The sequence below is a fragment of the Arvicanthis niloticus genome, chromosome 4 (genome assembly GCF_011762505.2).
Source record: "Arvicanthis niloticus isolate mArvNil1 chromosome 4, mArvNil1.pat.X, whole genome shotgun sequence".
NCBI lineage: Eukaryota > Metazoa > Chordata > Mammalia > Rodentia > Muridae > Arvicanthis > Arvicanthis niloticus.
Genome location: NC_047661.1, coordinates 47326027 through 47335880, shown reverse-complemented (window position 1 = coordinate 47335880; position 9854 = coordinate 47326027). Strand labels below are relative to the sequence as shown.

The 9854-nt window shown below is 40.4% G+C and overlaps 1 protein-coding gene across 2 annotated transcripts in view; it reads right to left on the bottom strand.

Moving 5' to 3' along the window:
• Lekr1 (leucine, glutamate and lysine rich 1) overlaps positions 1 to 9854 on the bottom strand; it is a 160241-nt gene that overhangs the window by 8829 nt on the left and 141558 nt on the right. The gene's annotated exons all lie outside the window — the stretch shown is intronic.

Below are 9854 nucleotides of genomic sequence, written 5' to 3'. Positions count from 1 at the left end.
TCAGCATGAGGCCAACCACTCTGCAACTCATCCTTCAAGACTATTAGTCTTCAGAACAAAGGATTAATTCTCTTTCTATTTCCCAAACCAGGGGGACCTCAGAACTGAAGACAGGATCCACAGTTGGGACTTTCACCTGTGCCAAACACTGATCTCTTGGGTGATATGCTAATACCCTCATTTTCTCTGCTGACTTTACTGTCTTCCCCTAAATTAATACTACAACACAGTTTTGTCCAACCAATAGTTTAGGTGATACAATTTCTTCAATTATAGTGTAAGATATAAAAACAGAACATTGGAGAGTTTAGGAAATTGCTATTTGAGAAATGGAGTGTGCCAGCACACTAAGAGGACACGTGGACGTGACACAGCAGACATATTTGTGGAAAATTCCATCCTGTGGGCTGAGGTTGTATTGTTTTCAGAAATGAGGCAAGAGGGCTGGGGTATGCAAACTCTTTTTGTTTGTCTGTCTGGTTGGCTGGTTTGGTTTGAGGACAGAATCTCACTATGTAGCAGCTCAGGCTGTCCTAAAACTCAAACTCACTCTACAACAGGCTGACCTCAGATTCAGAGATCACCTTCTGCCTCTCTGCTTCTCTTTCTGTCTCTGTCTCTGTCTCTCTCTCTGCCTCTCTCTCTGCCTCTCTCTCTACCTCTTTATCTCTCTGCCTCCCAAACCCAGACACTAAAGGCATACATGTGTTACTACATCTGGCTGTGGCAGACTTTTAATATGTATTTTTACTGAGTAATGTAAAAATATATGTAAGCTAGAGTATGCTTGATGAGCCAACATGAGAATGACCAGTGAGGCTGCTGTCCTCTATGTGTCTGAGATAAAGTGATCTTGAGCTACATTTTACCATAGCATGGTCAACTAATTGTTGCTGGATTGCAACAGACTTGGAAGTCAAAATGAAATGGCAGGCACGCACCAGGTAAAGGAGGCCAAGTGGGGTTTCCAAGCAGAGGGGGGCAGCAAGAGACACATCCAGGAATGGAACATGGTTGCTAGCAGGCTCAGCTTGTAGACACAGGAGAAGAAGTCAGCACTGGGGTAGGAGGAAGTGACTGAGTCAGATAAGGAGAACCTTGGCAGTGTGTTTTTTGCTGGAGATTTTACTTGGCTCTGAGAGGGCCAGCTGGATCATGGGAAGATACTTCAAGCAGGGTACTGGCACGGTCACATTGGCATGAAAAGCAGCGCACCAGGCCAGCTTTGTGAAAGACATTGCAGGGCGGGGTAACGGCCACGGTGGGAAACAGTATAGCAGTATAGTTTTGTAGAGAAGCTTCTGTCCTGAGCCCTGGATGAGTGTGGCCTAGAGGAGGAAGAATGACTGCTCTGCTCCTAAAACCCAGCCATTGGTGTTGAGCACTGTCTACACCTGCCTCAGACAAAAGGTGGCTTCAGTTGGACTTAAATAATTAATTGTTTAATTATTAATTGCTTAATTGCCCTTCCACTGAGTTGGCAGGTAAAAGGTTAAAATGTAAATTAGCTCATCATATACTAAAACTTTCTAATATTAAAAGTGGCCAATTCCCTACTTTTGAATGTTCTGAGTGACTGGTTTATATTTGTATTCATTTTCACCCTTAGAAACAACTGAGTATTTTCAGTTGCAAACACAGAGAAGAAGCAAGAGAAGGCTTTGCTGGGTGGCCTGATCATTGTGAAGGTGAGACTCCTGTTGTGGTGTTTCAGAATCAGGTGTATCTGGCATAGTGGGGTGGAGGAGGAGGATGCCAGGAAAGAAGTCTTCATTGAAGAAGCAGCACAGATGGCCTTGTCCGTGTTTGCCAGCTCTAACTAGACACAGGTCAGGAAAGTGGGTGTCCAGTCGGATGGGCTGGTGAAGGAAGTTCCGTGGACAAGGTGTGGAAACTAGAGTCAAACTTAGCAAAAGATGGGCCCTGCCTCCATCCAGTCAGTTAGCCCAACAGCAGGACAACAATGGAAATGGCTTTTTGGTAAACTAGGAATGAGAAACTAAATAAAATTTTAGGAAACATGACAGATGTCAGGCAGAAGCATTAAAATTATATACTCATCTTTGCAAACACAATAAAACCAACGATTGTAAACTTCTCAGAATGAAAGTCATAAAATAACAAAATCCTTCAGAATAATGGCTTCAAGAGCCAATTTTTCAAGATGAGGGAGAAGAGCCTAAACATACATTATTTAGGATTTCCTCTTCTAAATCAACAATACAATGTTAATATCTTGTCACCGTTAATTAAGTGAAATAAAGCAATGTCTCATATTTCTTCCCAACGTGTCACTGTCCTGACATCTTCCTTCTTTACGGGTAGAGATGCCCTTGCTGAGCCCACATCTGCACATGCTCCGTGGCCAAATTCTTGGGTTCTCAGCTCATCTGTCCCCTCTGTCAGCCAGCCAGGCCTAAGCATGATCCTTAAAAGCTTTACTCTTTGAAAGAAAAACTGATGCTGCAATTTCACGTCTCAGGGTTGAGAATCACTTGTTTGATAACTTACTGACCAGACGTGGGTTTCTTATCTCCTACACAGAATTACCAGAGAGGAACATGCCATTTTGTCTATATCAATTACATATGCACTTGAAGTAAATACATACTCCCAAATGAAGGGAATCCCTTTTGAAAATAAGCCATTTGTCCTTGCAAATGCTATGTATTCATAAAATTCCACCTTATAGGTTTACATAAATCCATCACCACTAAGTTTTATCAAATGATCCTACATAAATGCCTTTTGAAGCAGATTTCATATTTGAAGCAGATTTCATATTTAGATATCAAAAGGTTTAAGATCACCCATGATCCCAATATTTTAGAAGGTTACATAAGATCCCTATTCAGTTCTTCACCACTGTGCTAACAGTTTGGAGACACAGTCTCCTGAGTCTGCAGCACATAGCTTCAACTTGTACTTTCGTTTATTGTTTCTTAAACAAAAGCAAACACAGGATGCTGAGGCAAAGCAACCTAACAATAAGAACAGGTGTGTTGACACAAATACAGACTGACAACCCTTCAGCCACAATTTTGACATTTGAATGCTCTAAGAAGGGAAACACTGCAAGTCAACACATTTGGTGACTAAATCTGGCTGGGCTAATTATGCATTCATTTATTTTTGGTTGTTGTCCTTCATATTAGAGACAGTTCTAAAATGTCGTGTGGTCTTTGGCTGTTTATGATTAAAGAGTGAGTTCCCAAATGACATGTGGGGTGTGTGTGTGTGTGTGTGTGTGTGTGTGTGTGTGTGTGTAGGGTTATTGGCTAGCATATTTCTGAGCTAGTAGACTGGACATGGATCTAGCCACTGTCTTAGATATCCCAATGGTCAGCATACATGGGCTCTTCTAAGTTCTTGGTTGTCTGAACTGTGGGAAAGAAGTGTGTAACAAGGACTGGCTGTTTCCTGCTTGCTCCCTGCAGCTCTTGCTCTATTCCTTGCTCTGATGTATTTTCACACACAGTGTCTTTCTCATTCTGCTAGAGGGAACATGTCCGGTGTCTTTCTATGCAAGTGGGTAGTGACACTGGAGGGGGTGGGGGCTATGAGTCCCTGAAAATGAATTTGCTCCTTTTACTCTCAGTCAGTCCTATTTTGGGCTCTACTCTTCGATCCCGTCTTCAGAGGTGTTTTGTGTCTCCCTATTCTGAGCCTCCCTGTGATACAGGGACTTCTTTGGGATCCCCTCACCAACAATGGGTACCAGGTTTCACTTTTTATTTCATGGCAGTGCAGTGAGATAGAGAAAAACAGCCATTCCATTCTCCATGGAATTCTCCATGTTTAACTAGGAGTACTGTTTTCTATTTTTGAACTTTTAAAACTACCATTAGATGGGCCATAAGAACTGCAGAATTTGAAACCTCTGACCCTCTTACTCTCTTTTCTATGGTCTTCAAACAAGAAAAAGATTGAGTTCTGTTTTTCTTTGGGTCTACTTTAAACAAATTACACTCTTCCTCTAAATCCCAAGATCATCACGAGGCCCCTTATATTGGGCCATCCTGTCTTAGAAAATCCATGTGAAACACACATGAGAGAGAGACCACTGTTACCAAAAGCATGTCTCATTTTAATTTGGCTTTAATGACAATGTGCTACTTGCTAACATTAACTTCTGATCTCATTTTTTGTTTTTGATGTTCCAGTTTTTTAGTGTGTATCTTTTTCCCAATAAGAACTTTCTGGAGTCTTGTTTAAATTTACATTTCTGGTACTTTTGTTTTCCATCCCTGTCCTGTGATTTTTTCTTACACCTTCTCACTGTCCTGCCTTGTTACTGTGTCAGTTCTCAAGTCACTACACTGAGGAAGGCCCAGTTTGCCTGTCAGAAGCTCCAGCTTCCTCCTTATCCTTTCCTACAGTCAAAGACAAATTCCACCTACTTTCCGATCTCTTCAGAGAGCACAGGACTCTCTGATCTTCATTTGCCTTCTTAGGAGAACACTAACTTTTTTTTCAATTGGGTATTTTAATTATTTACATTTCAGATGTCATACCCTTTCCCCATTTCCCCTCCCTAGAAACCTTCTATCCCATTCCCCTCTTCCTTTTTGTTTTTATACCATTTTAATTACATGCAAGTATTAAGGTCGGTTCTAGGTTGAGGAACTAACAATACAATAGATGCAAATAGTCAAGGAACAAGCGAGTCAATAAGCATAAATAGTCAAAGAACAAGCAAGGCAATAAACAAAGTTCCGTGAACACTCCTGTGATCACAGTTTTCTAAGGGCTTATCAGGATGACTAAAATATACAAGCCTACTTCACTGTCCTAGCCCAAAGTCATTTTTATGTCTGAAGCCTACTTCCTTGTTCTAGCCTAAGATTTAGATTCCTGCCTTAGATTACTTCTTTGTTCTAGCCTAAAGTTTAGATTTCTGCCTGAATTACTTCTTTGTTCTAGCCTAATGTCAGAATCCTTCCTGAAGCCCACTTCCTTGTCCTTGGTCAACGTTATATTCCTGCCAAGCAGTCCATTTCCTTGTCCTTGGCCCATGTCAGATTCTTGCCAAGCAGCCCCCAAAGCTCTCCACATCTCCCTCTTTTTTATTTCATAAACAATACTGACTCTGTCTTAGGTCATTCTGCCAAGAATGCCTTCCTTACCTGTCATGGAATATGCATTATCCAAAGCAATGCACTTTTGTCTTAAGTTGGTAAGGCTCTGCACAGAATCTTACCCATCCTTGGCTTGTCAGCCTGTTAAATTAATAACTCTGTCTGGGGGTCCATTTTCAGTTTCAAGCCATGTACTTTGGCTGCCAACATGTTGACATTGTTAAAGACAAGCTTTAACATGATGGGCAGGAATAAAAGTATTCCCAGCACAAAAAGGACTAGCATGGTCAAGCTATATATGTCATTCTTGAAGTTTGACCAAAATAGAAATACTGACCTCAGGCCATGGGTAATTTTATCTGCAGTATCTGCCGCATCAATGTTCATCAGAGCAGCATTCTTTAAATTTATAAGCTCACCATGCAAACTTAAAACATCCAGAGAGGTATTAGAATTATACTAAATACACTGCAAGTGTCCTTAAACTTTTTCCTAATGATAATGACTATCATTGTAAATTTTAGAAGTAACAAAACTCCATTGGTATTTTGCTCAATACTTGAGATGGCTCCTTATTTACTCTTGGTTTTTGATTTTTTTGGTTTTTCGAGACAAGGTTTCTCTGTATAGCCCTGGCTGTCCTGGAACTCACTCTGCAGACCAGGCTGGCCTCGAACTCAGAAATCCGCCTGCCTCTGCCTCCCAAGTGCTGGGATTAAAGACGTGCGCCACCACCACCCGGCCTTACTTACTCTTAAACTTAATAATTTGAATAGGATAAAGAACATCAATCCATTAGGAGAACACTAACGTATCTTCATTTTAGTAAGATTTCTTTCTCCAAGTAATTATAGCTTTTAATTCTCCAGAATCCGAGGAACTTAAAGTGTCTGAAGAACATGATGAAAACACACAGAACTTTCCATTTCATATAACTTTATTTACAGCTCGCACATTCTTCCTGCTCATAAACTCTACTACTTTCATTGGCTCATTTCCTGTTTTATAAGCATATTCTGTTCTTTGGCATGTTTACCCAGAGAAATAGCCTAAAATATTTACTTATATTTCAGTTCTCATTATTTAATTTGAAGTGATATATTGGTAATCTCTGATGGAAAACCTAGTCTGCTTGTCCCTGCCATGAAAGGAAGCTGTCCTGTTGAATTCTTTCATTAGCTTTATTTTATGAACAAGTTTCTCCCCTATATTAATGAGCCATGACTATTTTCATACTAACCTAATGTATTTTTATGTTTTGGAAGTTCATATTTTATTTTGTTTTTTAGCATACATTTGTGTACTACATGTGTAGGAGTCCTTGGAAGTCAAAGAGGCATCGTCCTCTGGAACTGGAGTTACAGGCAGTTGTGAGCTGACATTTGAGTGCTGTGAATTGACCCAGGTCAACTAGAAGAACAACCTTGGCTTTTCACTGCTGAGCCATGGATTTCTCCAGGTCCAGAAGTCCATATTTTTGAAAATGAAATCTGTCTTAATACCTTTCACAACTAGGAGCCATGTGAGATGAGCTCTCTTTAGCTCTCTGATCTAAAAAGAAATTCACCCTTCCTTATTAGTTTTGCTCACATTCCCTCCAGAGGGCATGGTCAGAAGATGCAGTGTAGACTCATGCTTGAATACTTGGTTTCTAGTTGGTGGAATTGTTTGAGAAGGTGTGGCCTTGGAGAAGATGTGTCACTGGGGGCAGGCTCTAAGGTTTCAAAAGACTGGCCACATTCCCAATGTTTCTTTCTACTTCCTACTTGTGGATCAAGATCTGAGCCTTCAGCTGCTGCTCCAGCCAGCCATCTTATAGAGATAATCAGTTGTACTGAATGGAATAAATCAAAGGTTGTCAATAAAAGGCTGACTGGCCAACAAGCTGAGGTAGGATTAGAAGGTGGGACATCTGACAGAGGGAGGATGGGATTATGGAATTGAATCAGAGTGGAGATTCACCCCAGGTACAGATGAAGACAGTCATATGAAACTGAAGACCATGTAACCAGCCATATGGCAGGACTTAGAATAAAATAAATGGGTAATTAAGATATGAGTTAGTTGGAAAACAGAGGCAAAGCTATTGGCTTAAACATTTATTCACGTATAAAAAGTCTCAGAGTTGTTATTTCTGGGAACAAAGTAGACACATGGAAAATGTGAGGTTGCTGATGGCTTCTATCACACCACCTCCACGCCCTTGCTCTACCACCATAAGTGCCAGCCCTCTGGAAGTGTATGGTCAACTAAACTTATTCTTTTATTGCTGTAATCATAATGTTTAATTATAGCAATAGAACAAATCACAGAAAAAGTAACACATATAGAAACTTTTGATGGCCCAGGACCACTTTTCTGATAGCCACATCTTAGGTACTTGCTTACCATGAAGGCATGTGGATTGGACTTACTGGCTCATTTGTAATAAGCAGAATACAAAGAAAGCTATGAGCTGTCACTTCTGGGTTGCCTAAGGACTGTGGCTTCTGTCTTGGCACCTTTCTCTACTGGTTCTGAAGGAAGCCAGCAGATAATATGAGTTCTTTTATGGAGAGGCCCATGTGGCACAGAATTGAGGGATGCTATAGCCAACAATCATGGGTTCTCTATTAATAGCCCATGAGACTATTAACCTGTTAATATAACTTTGCTCATACTAGTTAGCTAGAAGCCCAGCCTATCACTGCCAAGCCTCTAGCTGAGACTACTGACTCTTGGACACCCTCACACCAACCTCAGAAGAGATGCTGAACCACCGCCAGCCAGATAAACTATAACAGTTTCCTTACTCACAGAAATGTTGAGGGGATGGAGAGATGTCTCAGTGGTTTGGCATGCTTTCTGTACAATCATAAGAATTTAAGGTTATACCCTAGCACCCATGTAACAAGCTAGATGTCTTGCACATCTCTGTAACTCCATCTCTGTGGGTGGCAGAGACAGGAGGATGGTGGGAGCTTATTGGCTTAGCTGAGGACACCTCCCTGACAGGCCCAGGTTCAGGGAGACATTCTATCTCAAACAGGATAAGAGTGACAGACAAGGACACCTGACACTGTCTTCTGACCTCCACTGGTGAGCACAGTTGTGTGTACCAGCACCTATAGACATATACTCACACAGACACATATGCACACATAAATATAAGAAAATAAATCTTTCAAAAAAGAAATGAGACTATTAATTCTTATTGTTTGAAGTCACTGTGTCGCCGGGCGGTGGTGGCGCACGCCTTTAATCCCAGCACTTGGGAGGCAGAGGCAGGCGGATTTCTGAGTTCGAGGCCAGCCTGGTCTACAGAGTGAGATCCAGGACAGCCAGGGCTACACAGAGAAACCCTGTCTCGAAAAAAAAAAAAAAAAAAAAATGAAGTCACTGTGTCAAGTAGTGATAAATTATATGCATGTAATGTAGGGTGTCTCCACTCTTCAGTCTAAGGTTTGCATGTGATCAATTTCTGTATAGGTCATTTCTTTAACATTTCCCAGAGGAGGTAATTACCATTTTTTCAAATTATACCACTATTTATCTAGTATAGTGCTCAATACCTACATAGACAATATTTTGCATTTGTTAAAAATTTGACTTTGTTCATTTTTGACTTGCCCTCTGGCTGGGTCACCTCTTATTTATTTATTTATTTATTTATTTATTTATTTATTTATTTATTCATTGCCATTCTTTTGGCTTCAGACTTGCTAGTCCAGTGACTTGGCCTTCCTTTCCTTTTGCCTGATGTTTTCCATGGGAGTGTTAGTGTGGACCCAGTAGAAGTAAGTCAGCAGTTCCTCTTTCCTCAGTTTCTCCAGTGTGCCTCTCTTGCCTGGACTGAGCTGCTGTCCTCCTGCATGAGATAACTGGCTGGCTCTCTAGGGTCCCCTCCTGCCCCAGCCCAAGCTGGATTGGATTTCCTGCTTTGTGTTTATTTCTCTTGGTTTTGTTCACTTCAGAGTAAAAGTAAGTGATCTTGACTAGGAGGTATCGTGGGCTAAGCCTGAGGTTGCTTTGAAATTTAGAATCAAAAAGTCTTCCTGGAATAAGAATTTTTGTCTCCCTGAGATTCAAGTTTGAGTCTTGCCTCTCTCATTGTGTGAGCCTGTGAAACTCTCCAAGCGTGTTACTTCCTCATCTGTGACACGTAAATAAAGTTAGTCATTGTTCTTATTTAGCATGTTATCCATCCCATAGCTCATCTTTATGATGATATAAACTCTCAGTTTTGGTTGGAAATTTAAATATAACAAGAAAATAGTGCTTATTATTAATAAATGATATTATTACTAGTACTTTCTATTTGCTTCTTTATTAACATGCCAATAAGGCCAACAGAAATCTTATTTCTCACTAGGTTCAAAACCATTCATTCATCTCCATACGCTATATTGTTGTAAGTGGGATCGAGTATTACAATTAACTGTCACAGGATTTCTCAGATGCTTAGCAATTCATCATAAATAAGCCAGAGATAAAAAATTCTCAAGTAAAATAATACTTCTTCAGTCCAAGAAGACACTACTGAAATAACTGTGCAAATGTAAGACAGAAGACAAAAGCATGTAAGCTGCCTTATAAGGTCAGGTTGTCAGAGCTGTAAAACATGAAACTCAAATTATCTTTATGTTGTCCATATATTTTTTTAATGTAAGCAACATGTGCTCTGAAATTTTCTTTGGCAAAGATTTACTATTAAAGCAAATAAGATCTAATCTGTAAGATTCCTAGGCGTGGAGCTTTTAAGTGATTATTTGCTGCACAGAACTGGATACTAGAAAG